Consider the following 17,178-nt stretch of genomic DNA (forward strand, 5'->3'; position numbering starts at 1 on the left):
GACCGGTTGTGGTGGCAGCTTTTCTGCTGTGCCTGGCCCATGGGATGTTTTCTTCTTAGGGTAGGACTCCTATCAAAATAGTCCTGCCTTCTGGGTTGGACCCAGAGTGATAGCCAGAGATTCGTCTGCCAAATGACCTTCCCGGCATTGTCTCGATCTAGCCCAGATGGACCCCTCAACTGATGCGGCTCAGCCCATTCCCTGCCAAGCCACAAGGGTGAGTTTTCTTGTGAACTGCCTCAGAGGGCTTTATCAAGGAGGCAGCATCTGTATAGATCTTATAAATAAATCGATTACCAATACCACCCAGCATATCACTAAGGACTCATAAGAGTGGGTCACTTATTTTAAGTATTTTTAGGCTCTGTAATAATCACAGAGTGGAGACATGCCCATAATGGTGGAATGCCTCATTTGGAAAATTGAAGAATGTATGTATTTCCACCAGCTTTCTGTTCTCCTTTCCTTCCTTAGTGCTTTGGGATTGTGTGTCACAGGATTCTGAGTTGAAAAATCTTAGTTTGGGTCCAGATTTTACCTACTAATCTAAGTCATGGGGTCAGTGAATGGAAGGACCAGAATCTGAGCACATTTCTGTCTGGTTCCAGGTCCCATGCCCTTGATTACTACTGTCTCTATTGTTTAATAATCTGGTTACTTGCCAGGTGGCGGAATGACCATTTCGTTTCCTCGTATGTACGAGGAAGATAGATCTCAATGGAGATAGAAGTACCTAAAGAAAAGCATTGTTGTGAGCAATAAATGAGATGTCTTATGGGCAAGTACTTTGTAAATCAATTATATTTTCTACTTACTCTTTTAAATAGAAACTGAGCATGTGTTTAAGTATATTGCAATCAATGATTACTGATAAAATGTAATTATACACTTGCAATGATCACTTGTCTTACTCCATCTATTAGTTATCAATATCAGAATTCCTTTTTTCTCTTTTTAAAAATTAACCTTTATTGGCAGCATTATGATCTTCTCTCTGATGGGTTTGTTAACAGTAACATGTATCTTCCAAGTGGCTTTAAGCCCCTTGCTTTCTTCACAGACATTCTGCTGAAAAAGGAAAGGTGGGGGGCGTCTTAATGTTGATGGGTGGTGATAGGAGTCTGTGCCACTTTTGCATGCATTCCAGTAAGTGTATGGCTGCCTTTCCCAGGAAGCCTGTGTTGTGCTTAAGCATTCCTTCCTTCAACAACTTGGAACTCGGTCCCTAGATCCAAAGATCTTTTGAAAGCCAGGAAGCTCACCAAAATATTTGATCAAAATTAGCCTATTTTAGCAGTGACACTTGCTTATTATGACATGCAATGGCATAAATTTAAAGTGTTATAAAAACAACTCTTGCAGTTTGCAGAGGGAAAGGAACAGACAGAAGACAGACGTGAATGCGGCTATGCCCCTCTCTTGTGGAGCTTACAATCTAGTGAGGGAGCAATGTAAACAAATAGAGGTGGTCCCCAAAGCAGAAGGTGAATTTTAAAATTGCAGAAGGGAATTTTTTTCCCAGATAGCTAAGAGTCAGTAATTACAAAATCTATTAATGCAATTCCTTCAGTCTCGGGTGTCCCCTCCCAGAGCTGAGAAATCACCTCACAGAGTCTGAGGTCAACAGACAGCTTTCGACCTGGTCTGCCAGCAGCTGTTCCTGGAGGGAGTTAATCCAGGACTACAACTCCCCTCTTAAGCTCCTCCTTTGGCTCCTCTTGAATTTCAGAGAGGGCCAATGAGTGACACCTGGCCTTTAGAGACCACTAGAGGTGGTCTGAGGGGACTCATTGCCTCTATCAGCACAATTACATCAGACCCCAGGTACGCCGTATGGCCACCATTTCCCCTCTCTTTCCTGCTCACTTGCATGGCTGCAATGCCCCCTGTTCCTCAGGACCTCTGTAACGTCTTCCACTACTGTGGGGCAAGCCAAGATGTGAGAGGCATAAGAGTGGAGGTTGGCAAGGGACACTCGACTTGGATGGGAGTGCTTGGACCCCCTTCACTACAGAGGGGCCACGGTTGTGTGCCCTTGGGTAAGGGGCTGCCCAGCAGCCTCCAGCTCCAGCCCACAGTCCTTCCCACCTTTCCCATGCCCTCCTGGCCCAGGCTCTCAGCAGCAGCTGCTCTCAGGCAGTGCCAGAGCTGGAGCTTGGCTGCTCTGTGAAAGCCTGGCTTCTTCCAAGCAAAGGAGGGTTAAGGTGTAAATGTATGACAATGTGTGAAAGTGCAGATTATTTGGAAATTGGTGTCCAGCCTTATGAGATCATGTGTTAAGCACTAGGGTGAAGATGTGAAAGCAAAGGCGAGTGAGATTAATTCTAACTGTAGGAAGAGCTTCATGGAGACATTGCCTTCATTCCTTCCTTCAGTGCTGAGGGCCAGGTTTTGTGCTAGGCACTAGTAACAGAACAGTGAACAAGATACACATACATGACCTTCAACCGCATGGAAGTGATACTGATATTGGTCAAGTTGCTTTAGCCTCTCTGTATCTTTCCTTATCTTAAAATTGGGATGATGGTTATGATAATGATAGTAATACACATAATGATACTAATGTCCTAGAGTTACTGAACAGAATAGAGTGAGTTGAGACAGGCTAAGCACCCAGCAAAGTGCCTGGCTCATTGTGTAACTATCACCTCTATTTTTGCAGTCTGATTGCAGAGAGAGACCTGTGAAGCAATGCCAGGATTTGAAGGCTGGACAGGATGAAAGTCACAGGCTGAACGAAGAGCAGAGGTGAGAAAAGCAGGGACAGCGAACATGTAACCCCTAATCCCAGTAACGAGAGTGCAGGGGGTGGAGTGTGGGATGGGAAGAATATTGGGTATTAAGGCTGAGCCAGGCAGGGTGGGCTGTGCTCAAGGAAAGCCTGGTATATCACGCCAAAGGGGTGGTACCTCGTTCAACAGCAGAGCCAGGTGGCGCCAGCAAGAGAGCAGTGATACTTGGAGTCTACTGGTTTAAATACCCAAGGGTGCTGGGTGCTGTGGCTGGCTTGGAGCCAGACTGTTCTGTGATTTGCATGTGTGGAGGAGGGTGGGGGCAGCGGGCAGGCATCACTGTGCCAACCTGTGCCCCTGTGTCTGAGGAAATCCGTGCCCCGATGTTAGCTCAGATTGTCAGCTTCTGCAGAGAGCGCCTTGGGGTTGCCAGCAGGCAGCCAGAGACTGGAAGGTTAGGTGTCTCCATGCAGTCTTATTAAACTCTCGGCTGCCTGGAAATAATGCACCACAGCCACAGAGTTTTAAATGGCAAAGGATCTCTGGCTGTCAGAAAGGTTACAGGTAGATACTTTTCATTTGTCCTCCATGAAAGCTTAATATCATTTTCTTCTGTTCAACTCAACTTACAGACCTCATTACTTCAAGTTCATCGAGCACCTAGAGCAGCCTCTTTGATTTTACTGCGCTCGCAGAATCAGGTTGGGGAAGAGCTAATGCATTTTTAACCAACTTCAGCATTTTAAAGCTTTCTGGCACTGTAGCATATTAATTCAATTATTGGTAACTCTCTTAGAGAGGTATCTGTGTCGAGGGGGTTTCCACTCTTGCAGTGGGAGTGCCAGGAAGTAGGGGCCACGAGTCCTTCCATTTTGTGACCCACCCAGGTCATAGCCTAGTGCCTTGTGTGGAGTAGAGCATCCCTCCAATTGTCATATTGACTTTAAATTTCCTGCCAATCTCTCCTGCCTATTCAAAAATGCTTTCTGAAAAGTTCCATACTCAGACACTATTCATTTGAACTGAAGGGGGTGGTTGTAGTAAATAATGTACTTTTGAAAGCACATATGGAATATCAATCATATAATTGTTTATATTGCTTTTTTCTCTTAACTATACATTGTGAATATATTTTTATGCTACTGTATTTCATTTATTTACATTTACACAATGAAATACTCTGTTGATTGTTTTCGTAGTTATAAACTGCTTTGCCATGAGCATCCTTATCATTCATATTCATGTAATTCATTTTTTTGAGTCATTCCTAGAAGAGACATTAGTAAATAAGAGCATTACACAGTAGGAAGGCTTTCTATGTCTGTCATTTATTACCTTCCACCAGAGGTGTGTGAGACTATCTGTTTCTCTTCTATTGTGGTTTGGTTTTTACTTGAATTCAAGTGGCTTATAATAGTGTTTTGGATTACTCTCTGTCTTAAGGAATATTGACCAAATGCCTATAAGATGGTAGTTTTTCCCTTGCTTAGAGAGAATGAAAATTAGCATTAACATAGGCCATAGACTCGGACCTCAGAGTGACTGAGGCAGGAAAAATAAATCAGGCAATGGCAGGGAAAGAGAAATATTAAAAGAAACAGTGGCCACTTGACTTAGAAGCTAAATGTCCTTTTGGTCAATCATTGTCACGACTAATACTAGCAAGAGTCATTGGGCTGGAAGATGTTTTGGTGGCAGGTAATTTAAAAACCTAGGAAGATACATTGCAATTTGGGCGGAGAATAGAGGCGATTTAGAGAATAGTCAGTTTCTACTGATTGGTGATTTTTTTGATATCAGAATACTTAGTTGATTCTTTCTAAAATCCACCTTTCTTGTATTATATTGAAGTTGCTTACAACAAGAGCTTAAAGACTATTTTATTTTCCATCTGTATATGTGATTATTTTGTATAATGTCATTTCTGTTGTGAGTTTCCAGAGGAAACCCTGCTTTGGATGATGGTTCTCGCCCCTCCCTGTACAAAGTATCTAAATTTATTCAAAACTATTATTGCTGTAAAATTTTGTCCTTGCACACAGTGACCACCTCCATCCCAGAGTCTGGGCATTATTCATACTCCTGGACCCAGCACAGCAAGCAAGGGCTTAATAGATACATAAATATTTGCCGAACAAATGAATGAATGGAATTTGTTATTGAATTTATATAGACCAAACACCATTGCCCAGCTAGGGATTACGTTTGTCATCTAACTTAGCCTTTATGATTATATGAGTCCAAGTTCTCAAACTGATCCACCCTTGATGGTTTTCATAGCCTAGCACTAAAATGCACAGGGACATGTGTGCTTCGTTACGTTTTCACGTGTGTGCCGGCCAGTCTCCAATATGGCTCTCACCTCATGGTATTCTCAGTCATGTGTGGTCCCCTTCCACACCAAGTAGGGCTCATCTGTGTACCACTCAGGCATCGCAAACATGACAGAGTGTGGCTTCCAAGACTATGTCATCAAAGACATTGCAGCTTCCACTTTACTCTCTTTTGGGTCACTCAGCTGGAAGGATTCAGCTGCATGTCATGGGGGTGCTCACAGAACCCTGGAGAGAGGCCCACGTGGTGAGGAACGGAAGCCCCCGGCTAACAACCAGCCTCGACTCGACAGCCGTGTGAGTGGTCCTCCAGCGCCAGCCAGCCTTCGGGCCACCACAGCCCAGGTCATGAGACACCCTGCGCCAGAACTGCTCAGATAAGCCGCTCCCAGCTTCCTGACCCACAGAAAGTGTGGGTGATAATAAATGCTCATTGTCGTAAGCTACTAATGTTTTGGAGTAATCTGCTACACAGCATTAGGTAGCTAATATAATGTGAGACAGACTTGTCTCATCAAATAGATTATAAGCATCTTGAAGAAAGAACCATATCTTTCACTTCTCACAGTGACTTGCATGGCACTGAGATAGTATTAGCCAAAATAAATGATGTCAATGCTTCACAACCACCTTCTACTCAAGTCAACAAATACTTAATTGCCCACCAGATACTTTTCTAGGAGATAAGGAAAGCAGTAAACAAAAAGGAGCAAAATCAGTAATAGTGGATAAGGCATATAGTAATACACACACACACACACACACACACACACACACACATATACCCCAGGTCAGTGAAGATATGAAACTAAGAAGAAAACTAAAACAAAGATGGGAGACGCCATTTTATGTATTTGATACAGGGTGTCAGGAAGGCTTTCTCTGATAAGACATCTGAGCAGAAAGCTGTGCATGTATCTGGGAAGGAGCATCCCAGGCAGAAGAAATGAATGGCAAGCTCAAAGTGTGGCACACTCAGTACAGCCATAGTGGCTGAGGCTGAGTTCACTATTTGTCACGGATTTCACTAGTTGGTTCACTGAGTTTCTCACAACTTTACATTTAAATCTCACGTGGTGACTTGGATTCCTCTTTCCCTTGTTTTCTGAATTTGAACAGGGCACCAGATACTGGTCTGTTCTAAACATACCTGTTTATATAAATGAGCCATCACACATAGCTAATGAGTCAGAATAGGCTGGTATTTGTAGCTGAAATGAAGAATTAAAAAATTCACTGATTGCAACCTTTCTTTCATTACTTTTGCCACTTGAAGCTTTCTGACTTCAGTGAAGCCATTAGTGCCCACCAGTAAATTATATAGCTTTTGTACTAACACATATGTTTGAATGTTTCTGACATTGCAGGAAATAATCAGGCTCAATCAATATATGTTTATGAAGATATAAGGTCTCAAATCGATGAGTAATTAGCTCTCCCAACAAAAGAACAAATAAAATTCTGTTTCCTAACTGTTCTGCCATTCTATGCTCTGGATTTCATCTCTTTACCCTCTCTTGCTGAAAGGAACACATGTCACAAAGAGTCGGATGATCACTGAATAATGAGTTCTGCCTTGATTATAGCATGTTAGTGATCATAAATAAACGAAATTGTGTTTGCATCTCATAGGCATCTGAATTTTTTTAATCTTGCATTTCACCTCAGATAAATGAGCTTATCCCTACTTTAATGAGTAAAAACCCCTCTGAGAGGCACAGCACAGAACTTAAGCTCACATTTAACATTTTAAACTATCATGTGTACAAGGGCTCCTGCTTGGTTCTCCTATGGTAGCAGCTGCTGTTCTCTTTAAAAAACTGACTGATTTTCTTTCTTGCTTGTTCGCTCTTATAAGCATAATCTTGGCAAATTAATGAATTGTTTTATTTGTGCTGTGATTCTGAAGAGTAGGTTTCATAAAGAGGGAGACATGAGGGGAGTGAGGATTGGCGTAGCTAGAGTGAACCAAAGAGCAACAGCCAAAAGGAGAGGAACGCAGAAATTGAGATGCAGAGACAGAAAAAGCCTATAGTGTATGTGTGTATGCGAATGTGTAAGGGAAGAGAGTGGGGAGATCACTACTGAGATAAACCAGGCAGGAAAGAGAACAGCCATTTACAGACTCAGATTTGCTTATGGGAGGGAAGAAACGTTGTTATTAAAAAAGAAAAAAGGATTAGTACTACAAATAGTAATTACTGTACATATATTTTTAAATAAAAATAAGAGGCCTTTTAAATTGAGGCAAATATTAGAAATTATAAATAGTTTGCCTAGCAACCTTCTATTCTACATTTTATCAAAGCATGTTAATTTAAAATATTTGAGAACAGGCATGTATAGTATAATTTATAATTAATTGTTCAGCTTTAAATGCCTTTACCATATAGCATAGTTTAGAAAAACAATGAGTTCTTTAAATAGCGACATAATTTTTTTCATCAGCCAAGTTATTCATAGACAGTGTATTTTTAAAAATGTTTCTGTGGTGCATATTTAATTAATATGAAGTGTTTAAAACATAAAGATATTGGATATGATAATTTACCAAAGAAATTTTAACTTTGAGGGGAAGCAAGCAAAGGAATTTGCAAAATGTAAACAAATTTGAATCTTTCTTACAAATTATTTTTCAAGAACTATAATGCCAATGACCTTATAAATTTGGCATAAATGTAAACATATGCTGAAGCCTACTCATGTTAACTCCTCAAAGATACGTAATTTAAGGACATCAAAACAACTTTTTTCAGATTGGCAGAACCTCAACATTTTGGTTCTCTAAGTAGCATGAACTTAAAATATTCAATCCCCAGAGAAATAATCCATTAACATTAATTTAAAGAGAATTTTGGGTGATTTTATTGAAGAGAAAAATCTCAACAATCCTTCAAATGTTTTAAGTAAACAACAACAACAAACAAACAAAACAAAGCAGTAAATCCTCATTAACGCTTCCTCCCAAGGACGTCTTTCCTCCGGAAATTCCGTATGTCAAGGGAAACTTGATTTTTGTGTTCCTGATTCACTTATATTCTCGAAGCCATTGCGAACACCAACACCTTTTATGAGCATTTTTATAAGCTTTTTTATAAGCATTTTGAAGCTATGCTGATGTGAACTGGAAAGTCATGTCTTAGGGGCACTAAGTGGATCTTGGGATTTGGGAGACAAAGTTAGTTTGGAGCCCACGGAGTTCAAGTCACCCTAAGTGCAGTCAAAGCCATTCTAACTGTCTCAAATGAGATTGAAGTAAAGAATAGAAATGATCACAGTTTGACAGCATTTGTGAGTCAAAGATTTCAAAAAGAAGTAAAAAGTTCTCCCAAAATCATTAAATATCTAAAGCCCCAAACAAATTCTACACAAAGTAGAATAAGTTGAAATTTCTTGAATTTGCATGGTGCATGCTTTCGTAGTATTCTTATTGCAGACAAATAAGTTTAAAAACACCTTTTTTTTTTAGCTAGTGTATTTGTATTGCTGACCGTCTTAGTTGGCGTTTCCCCCAGAAGCAGACAATATTAGGGCTCAAGTGGTTTACTTGGGAGACAACACAGCAGCAAGGTGAGAAGTGAGATGGAATGGCTGGGCTCACTGGCGCTGTGCTGTCAGCCAGCTCCCAGCAAGACCTCTGTGGTGCTGGGGGAACTCTGTAGGGCACACACCTCTGAGCCGTCCCACACGGGGGTGGGGAAGCTGGGATATTTGCCTATTGGTGCCCACTGGTCAGTGGGTAAGGTCGGCCTCTGGAGGATAGTAATCCCCCATGTCCGGGCCTGCTGTGCACACCGCAGTGGGCTGAGATGGCCAGGCCCCAGCTGATGTCGAATGCACAGACAACTTCTACTGCTGTGAGTCACATTCCACTTTATTTCAGAGTAGCAACCACAGGGGACAGGTAGTGGGGAATCAAGAAAAGATTTATCTAGGTGTTGTTAAAGTAATTTCTCAAGCAAAGGGAGGTTTGTGATCAATGCAAATGACAAATTGAAGGCCTTAATTACTCAAGAGTTTAAAACCCAAATTCACCATGTATTTGCTTTGACATTCCACTTTCCTTTACACAAATAATAATAGCTAATGTTTATTAAACACTTACTATATGCCTGTCACTGTGCTAGGTGTGTAAGCTTGTAATGAAACATTTAATCCTCAAGCCACTCAACGAGATAGGTGTTTCACAGATGAGGCAACTGACCCACAAGAAGGGGGTGCTGTGGCTGGCCCAAGGTTTTGTGGCAGAGCAGGGTGTCGAATTCTGTCTGGCCCTGGAACCATGGTCTTCAACGCTGCCTATACTGCCTCGGTGGATAATCCAGTCTCCATGATTGATCCCGTCTACATTTCTTTTGGTGTGTGAAGCCTCGGTGATTGCTAACTGCACTGCCAGGTGTGAATGGAGGCGCATGCAGAACCAGCGGGCCCTGCGCCATCCACTTCACTAGGGCTCCTTTATGCCCAGCTGCCACTTACCGAGCTGATCCATGCGGGCAGCTGGGTGTTCCCTAAAGTGTCGCTGCCGAGACCGCTGGTTGCTCAGCAGCCAACGGGCTTTCCCAGCCACTTTCGGGACCGTCCACTGCCTGAAATGGGGCCTCAGCGCCTTCCCCCACCCGTCTTGGTGGAGCAGTGATCTGGGGAAATTATTTCCAGAACATGCTTTCTGCTTTTTCCACCTTGACTTTCCACTAAGTTTTCCACTTTGTGGGAATCCATGGTTACTGTGAAGTCAAACGAAGGCTAGGACTAATGCTGTAAAACAGAAAAACACACATGGGGCCCAATAAAGACAGGACGTGTAAGTGTTTCAGAACACATTGGAACTGCGCAGGTGGGCAGCAGGTTGGAGAACCGTAGGCGAGGGCTCCTCTATATTGCCCTTCACATGCGAGCGTAAGCGAAACGCTTTGGGTCTACAATATACATGTGCCCAATTTCAACCTGTATATATGACATTTTATAGAAACTGTTTGTTTAACAAATTGGTCAGCATGTCTTTGTCTGAAATGGTAAGGTTGAAATATTACTCCTTAGAGCATATTTTATTCATGCATTTTTTAAGTGAAAAGTTCAGTGCTCCCCAAATCGGGTGGGTTAGGGAGAAGCCATTGAAGGAAAAGTAGTGTAGCTTTTCAAGAGCTGTGGACTGAACAGCTTATGTGAGGTTGGTCTGTGTGTTTGCTTTCCAGTTTGTAGAAGGATAAATAAAAATCTGGTATAAACGAACTTTACAATTTTGTGCACTTTGGAGTTGCTTGGACATATTTATTCATTTTTATAAAAAAAGAGTGTTGTTACTTAAAGTGGCACAGAGGCCAAGATTAATTCTATATTTTGAAAAGAGAAGAGGTGATCTCCAAAAATATAGTGTGGTACATTTTATCCCAAGCTCCAGGAAAGCTGTTTTTCAGGTATTACTTCAAGATCTCATAACACAATGTAGGGGAAGAATAAAGAGGTAGCATAAATAGACCCTTTTCTGCAAGGAAAATCATTAAATTCCTGGAAAGAGTAAACAAAAAATAGTATCCCTATTTCATAGAACTTGGTAAAAGTAATTCACTTGGATTTTTAGAGGCTGCAATAAGGCTTTCGAATGAAGCCTGTGACGGAGCCCACAGAAGCCACGAGGCAGGGCTCAAGCCCGCTCATAGAGTGTGGTATGCAGAGGGCACTGAGCAGCTGCCTTTCTGGGCAGAGAGGACCAGGGCCCAGCCTGCCTGAGGAAACAACCTTTTGTAAGAGGACATAGTACCCGGTGATCATATTTTGCCATGATTCATTGATGATACATTTCCATGCCAAGGGGAACAAGTGGGCTATAAGAAATTCCAGGAATGGATGAACAGCAGTAGAGATGAGGACAGCATTTTGTTCTCATTACCATTTGTTTTTCCTGATTATTGACGTTGCATTTGGAAGTGAGTGATACGTTTAATGATCAGCAGTGCAAGGAGATACAGGTTGAAGCAGGAATCACTCGCAGTGTGTGACCTGGGCAGATGGCCCAGCTGTGGCAGCCAGCTTTGGGGAGGTTTCCTGGTCCCTTGAACACAGAGGAATTTATGTTCCCTGTGATTCTACTGCAACTTCTGTGGCTGTTTGTCCCTCTCATGAATTGGAACTGAGAACAGAGAGCAGCGACTAGGAGTTGCTGCAGGTTAATGGAAACTGATTGTGGAGAGGTCCATAAACTTGAACGCTGAGGCTCCAGGCTCTGTCTATGTCTTATGTATCAGTTAGCTATTGCTATGTAACAAATTACCTCCAAACTCAGTGGCTTCAAATCCCATTTATTCATATAATGTACACTTTTATGGGTTGCTTGACCTCTACTAGGCTCACGCATGCATCTTAGGGTTGTCTGGGAGTTCTGATCTTGGCTGTGACAGCTCTCCTCCTTGCCTCCGATCCACTCATGGGCAGAGGAGTAGCGTGTGCATGTTCTTGTCATGGTGATGGCCCAGTGCAATGGAGCAAGCAGGAGCATGCAAGCATAGCTTTATATAGGCACCCTGTTGTTTCCATCTCATTCTGTTTGGCCAAAACAAATTCCATGGCTGAGCACAGACACAAAGGTGGAGAAACAGACTCTGCCTCTTCAGTGAGAGAAATGACAAGTTCAGTCCTGGCTGGTATGGCTCAGTGGATTGAGTGCGGGTCTTAGAACCAAAGGGTCACCTGTCAGGGCACATGCCTGGGTTGTGGGATGTGTGAGAGACAACCACACATCGATGTTTCTCTCCCTCTCTTTCTCCTTTCCCCTTTCTAAAAATAAATAAATAACATCTTAAAAAAAAAAGAAATGACAAGTTCATAGGACAAAGGGAGAGGTAAAGAATCGGGGCCTCTCATGCAACCTACCACGCTACTCAGGCAGAATACTGGTTGTATTGATCATTCAGTGCCATACCTGTTGCAAACATTCACTTCCTTACCCCTCCTCACAAGTAGCCAGTGGGAAGCCCACCTGAGCTTGCCGCATCCCCAGCCTGGCCCAACAAGCGTGGTCAAAGGAGCAAGCTCTCCAGTGTCCTGGTTTTGGACACAGTTCTCACGGCCACAGCACTGGGGAGAGGAGGCAAACAACAATGAACCCACTCTGATGTATTTATACTGGCAGTCCACTGGGACAGGGGAGGAGCAACAGGCTGCCTGTAACCCAGGATGTCCCCAAACACCTGCTGGCAGTTGTTGTTATTCTAATCCCCAAGCTCTCCTTTTAACTCCATCCAAATTTCTGCCTGTTATCTTCCTTGGGGGAGCCCATGCCTGAGGACATTGCACCCCCTTGTGTTGGCATGTCATTAAAATACAGGGGGCAGTTTGCTGTCCTGGGACATTTTCTTTGGTGGTGGCTTCCTCACAGCAGAAGATCACAATGGAACATACCTAGTGAGGACCAGCTTTTTCTGCCCAGAAAAATGGGGACCTTTTTCTGCCTAACACAGCTGTCACATAAGTCAATAGTAGCCCTGGCTTTTAAACATTTTTCTTTGGAGATAATCTTAATGCTGGGTGATTTTCTTCCAAGTTAGTGCAAATTATAGATGACTTCATGGTTCAAATTATTCAAAGAGCCAACTTTTACCTTCTAGTATAATTTGTTGCCACCAGTCGGTCTTACAGTGATGCTTTTTTTCCCTGTAACTCTCCTTGGATGTTAGTGCAAACCCATTTTCCCCTCACAATGTTAACTCTACTCATTTCTTAAGTGCTACTTGAATTTGAACATACTAATATATTTTATCTCCAATTTTGCTGTCCATCTCTAGCGGAGACTACTCTGGTTGCTTGAATGCAGAAGGACCCTGACTAATACATTAGCCGAAGAAATAGTGCAAAGAAACACCAGGATTGCTTAATCAACATGGCAGTTCTGTCTGCAAAAGTTAAAAAAAAAATGCCCAAGTAGTCTTGGCTTTATTAGGAGCATCAGGCAATTACCGACTCTGCAATAAATGGCCGAGGTTATGGCACCCATAAAGTTTAATTTGCATTCTGAATATTATGTTGTGTTCACTGAGAATGCAAAGCAGGCTCTGTGGGATGTAAGCAGCTAAATTACAGTGAATTTCAGGATTTCTTTGGTTCAGGCGAAGGCAGGAGGAGAATGACTTGCTTGTGTGTAGTTTGCCTCAACCTTTCCCTCTTCAGCAGGACATACGGAGAGTCGAAGCAGATGGTCCTTCTGGGCTACCCTTGGAGGGGACAGAGTCACCAGATGGTCTGATGTAAATTGTGACTGGGCTGCCCTGCAGCCAATCAGATTATCTGTGTCATTTTGGGGATTAACGTAGATGGCCAGAAGATTGATTAGGTTGCCATGATTGGTGAGAAGATGAAAATGATTTAGCCAATTGCACCAAATGTGTATTATTCCAAGACGGCCGAGTGAGAAACTGAGCTGGCATTGTGCAGAGATTCAAATTGGATGAGGATCTTGTTGTTGGAGAACTAAAACCTATAAGTAATTGTGTTTCCAGGTCAATGAAATGTGTATAGGAATTAGACCACTACAGGAAACAGTTCTAATCCCAGGCCGCTTTCACACAGCTTCCGCACACTCACCTAGCACGTATGCATCCGTGGGCCAGAAGGGAGGCCAGGGCTTTGACTGAGGTTGGTAAACTTCTCTGCTTGATCGCATGTGCCTTCTGCTCTTCTTTCCGCGTGTCTGGGCACCCTCCACACGTCAGGGATTCCAGTGAACTCATGTGGGAGCCCCCCATCGGCAGCTTCCCAGGTTGTGTAACTGGGCTGCCTTTCCACTGGGTCTGCCTGCTGCGCATCTGACTGCTCCATCGTGGCCACTGGCATAATGCACATCACACTTAGAAAGTCACAAGGAGTTCTTTCTGGTGCAATGAGGTGGAATTTTAGGACACCAGGATAGAGTGAGAGTGAAGGAGACTGGCTACAAGTATTTCACTACCCTTTTTTCTATAAAAATGCAGTGCCAAGTCACACTCAAACATGACCCCAATAGAAGATGGGGAACCCTTAGGTGTGTAATGCTTCAGGACCTTGAGGCTGGCCTGTTTCACTCAATGCTGCATGTTAGGGTGAGTGGGAAGGGCAAGGGAGAGGGGACGAGAAGGCAGTGGTGCTCCTAGTCCCCTGAGGTTGAGGCTCTCAGACCATGGCCGGCCGGCCACTCCAGGAGCAGAACTGTCCTGGCCCCTGTTATCGCATTACTGAGGGTAGGAACAGGGGACCGTGACCTCCAAACAGGGCTCCCTCATCTCATTGCAGATATTGATGAATAGGGATTTACAATTTTTCTCTTAAGTTCTTAATAAGTGAAGTAACATAATATTTTTTAAAAGGAGGGATTTGAACCGGGAATTTTAACTGTAGACATTTCATAAGACAGAATACACACACACATCAGCAAAACAACAAAAACCTCTATAGAAATGAATGTATGAAGCATACTAGACAATTTAAAATCAGTGCTATTTAATCACTCAGAGAAAAATAACTTAGGAAGAAGAAAATACAAATTATCCATAGCCCTCCACTTGGGTTTTGGTATATCTCCTTCCTGTCATTTTTCTGTGTGTGAACACTTTTATAAAAAATTTTATCATTGGGCCCTGGCTGGTGTGGCTCAGTGGATTGAGCACCGGCCGGCCTGTGAACCAAAGGATCACTGGTTCGATCCCAGTTAGGGCACATGCCTGGGTTGTAGGCCAGGTCCCCAACTGGCGGCATGTGACAGGCCACCACTCATTGATGTTTCTCTCCCTCTCTTTCTCCCTCCCTTTCTCTAAAAGTAAATCAATAAAATCTTTAAAGAAATGTTATCATTGATATACTAACTCAGTGACATATGCTTTTCCATTTAATATGGTATGATAATCATTTCCTCATATCATTAAATAATCTTAAAAAACAATATAGTTTGATGGCTACACTATAACTTATGTAACATTTTCCTGTTGTTTTAATTCTTTATAATAGGGACTGTTTTCATGCTCATGAATAATATGGAATAAACATTTACTTATATAAACGTGTGACTCTCTGTGTGTCAGTTACATTTTTAGTCATTTGATAAAAAGATTCTAACTAAATTTAAACCGCAGGGATATAGGCCATCAGGGAGACAGGGCTGGTGAGAAGTAGACCCAAAGGCACCGCAGGCCAGGGGTATTATAGGGCTTCTGACAAGCACCCTTTTCTCTGGGCCCCTGGACCTCCCTCACCATTCTCCTTCGCTCATTTCTGTTGACCACCTTATCTTTGATGGTTTAGTCAGCAAAGCTTAGCAGGTCTGGCCCCCCACACCAGAGCTGTAACAGTGGGCAATTGTAAGCCACCCCGCCATTCTTTTGGCATTGTTTCTATAAGTGCTGACTCTGACTAATGTGTAGTGTATAGATGAGCAGCGTGTTTGTATAAGAATCCTAGAGCACTGGCTAGTGGGCTCAGTGGATTGAGTGCAGGCCTATGAACCAAAGGGTTGCCAGTTCAGTTCCTGGTCAGGGTACTATATGGGTTGAGGGCCAAGTCCTCAGTTGGCGTGCGGAAGGCAACCGATCAATAGTCTCTGGTACATTGATGTTTCTCTCCCTCTCTCCCTTCCTTCCCATCTCTCTAAAAATGAACAAGCTGAATTAACAAGGAAAGGGGGGACAGACTTTTTGGAGAGGTGAGGGGGTGGAGGGATTGAGCAAGAAGGAAAAAGGACTCATAAACACAGACAATAGTGTGGTGATTGCTGGGGGCAGAGGGGATAGGGGGCTAAATGGTAATGGAAAAAATACAATACAGATCAAAATAAATAAATAAATAAATACATAAAATCTTTTAAAAAATCCTGGGAACTAGCTTCAAAAGGTACCGACTCTGACCTCAGGCATCCAAGCTCCAGGAGCTTTGCTGACCCTCGACCGTGGAGCCAGGATGATGTGGAGCCAGGCCGGTGCACACCAGGCCATCACTTGCCTTATCAGAATGGACTGTGCTCGTCTGCACGTAGGGAACTTTAACCCCCTCCTGTGATCTCTTTGTTCTGTTCCCCTCTCCCTCCTTATAAAAACCTCCGCCTCCACTGAGAGGTGGAGATGGGCTTTGAGTCATGAATCCCCTGTCTTCCAGGCGGCCGGCACCTGAAAATAAACCACTTTCCTTTACATCAGCACCTGCCTCTCGAGTATTGGCTTTCGTAGCGGCAGGCAGCCGGACCTGCATTCGGTTACGCAGCCAGCTGCAGGCGTGTCTCTGGGAAAGTTATTCTCCTTTATGAGGAGAGGAGTTCAAACATGCTTTGGACCTTTGAAAGGAATTGGCAAGTCCTTGAAGGCAAGGACATTTTCTTCTCTAAGGATCCACGGCACATAGCATGTTGCCTGGTGCATGGGCAACATTTAATAAATGATTATTTATAAGTAAGAGAATCCATTGTTTTATCTATAGATAGCCCAACAAATTACATTTCTCTCTATTGGTCTATATCTTGGACACTCCAAGACTAACCAGAGTTGGCCAACAAGGTGGTTACGTGTAACCGAAAGCTGGATGGCAGGGGGAGTAACAGAGAACGGGAGTTTTCATTCAAAGGCTTGAATTCTAGTCCCGTAACAGCTGGGCGACCTTGATTGCCTACCCTCTATGAGCCTCAGTTTCCTCCTTTGTAAAACAGGGATTGATTTTTTGACTAACCCACGTCCTGGTTTTCTATAAAGTTTGAGTGAGGTAGCATCTGCAATGACTGACTGTAGAAATTAGGTTCCAGTACTTTGTACTGTCCTTGTAACGCACAGTGAAGGGTCCTGGTTAGAGTTGGCGGAGACCATATATTTCTTCTCGCCGTGGAACTCTAGCTCTCAGGCTCCTGGTGGTGTGTTTATATTACCACTGGGAAAGGTATTTTTGTTATGTTGAGCTTATCCGCTGATCCTCTTTCTGTTTCTTCATTTAAAGAAAAAGAATGGTTTATGCCCCGGCTGGGTGGCTCGGTTGGTTGGAGCTTCATCACGTACACCAAAAAAGCTGGTGGGTTCGATTCCCGGTCAGGCACACACTTAGGCTGCGTGTTCAATCCCCCGTCGGGTTGCACACAGGAGGCAGCCCTTCAATGTTTCTCTCTCATATCAATG

At 43.2% G+C, this 17,178-nt stretch overlaps 1 protein-coding gene across 2 annotated transcripts in view; it reads left to right on the top strand.

Annotated features, from left to right (window-relative positions):
* RBMS3 (RNA binding motif single stranded interacting protein 3) overlaps positions 1-17,178 on the top strand; it is a 1,231,630-nt gene that overhangs the window by 4,784 nt on the left and 1,209,668 nt on the right. The window contains exons 2-3 of one of the 2 annotated variants that reach the window (XM_071222108.1): positions 162-217; positions 2,663-2,748. The gene's annotated coding sequence lies outside the window, so the exon portion shown is untranslated. The remainder of the gene's footprint in view (positions 1-161; positions 218-2,662; positions 2,749-17,178) is intronic. The other variant, XM_053929473.1, reaches the window with a different exon arrangement.

The sequence above is a fragment of the Desmodus rotundus genome, chromosome 8 (assembly GCF_022682495.2).
Source record: "Desmodus rotundus isolate HL8 chromosome 8, HLdesRot8A.1, whole genome shotgun sequence".
Taxonomy (NCBI): domain Eukaryota; kingdom Metazoa; phylum Chordata; class Mammalia; order Chiroptera; family Phyllostomidae; genus Desmodus; species Desmodus rotundus.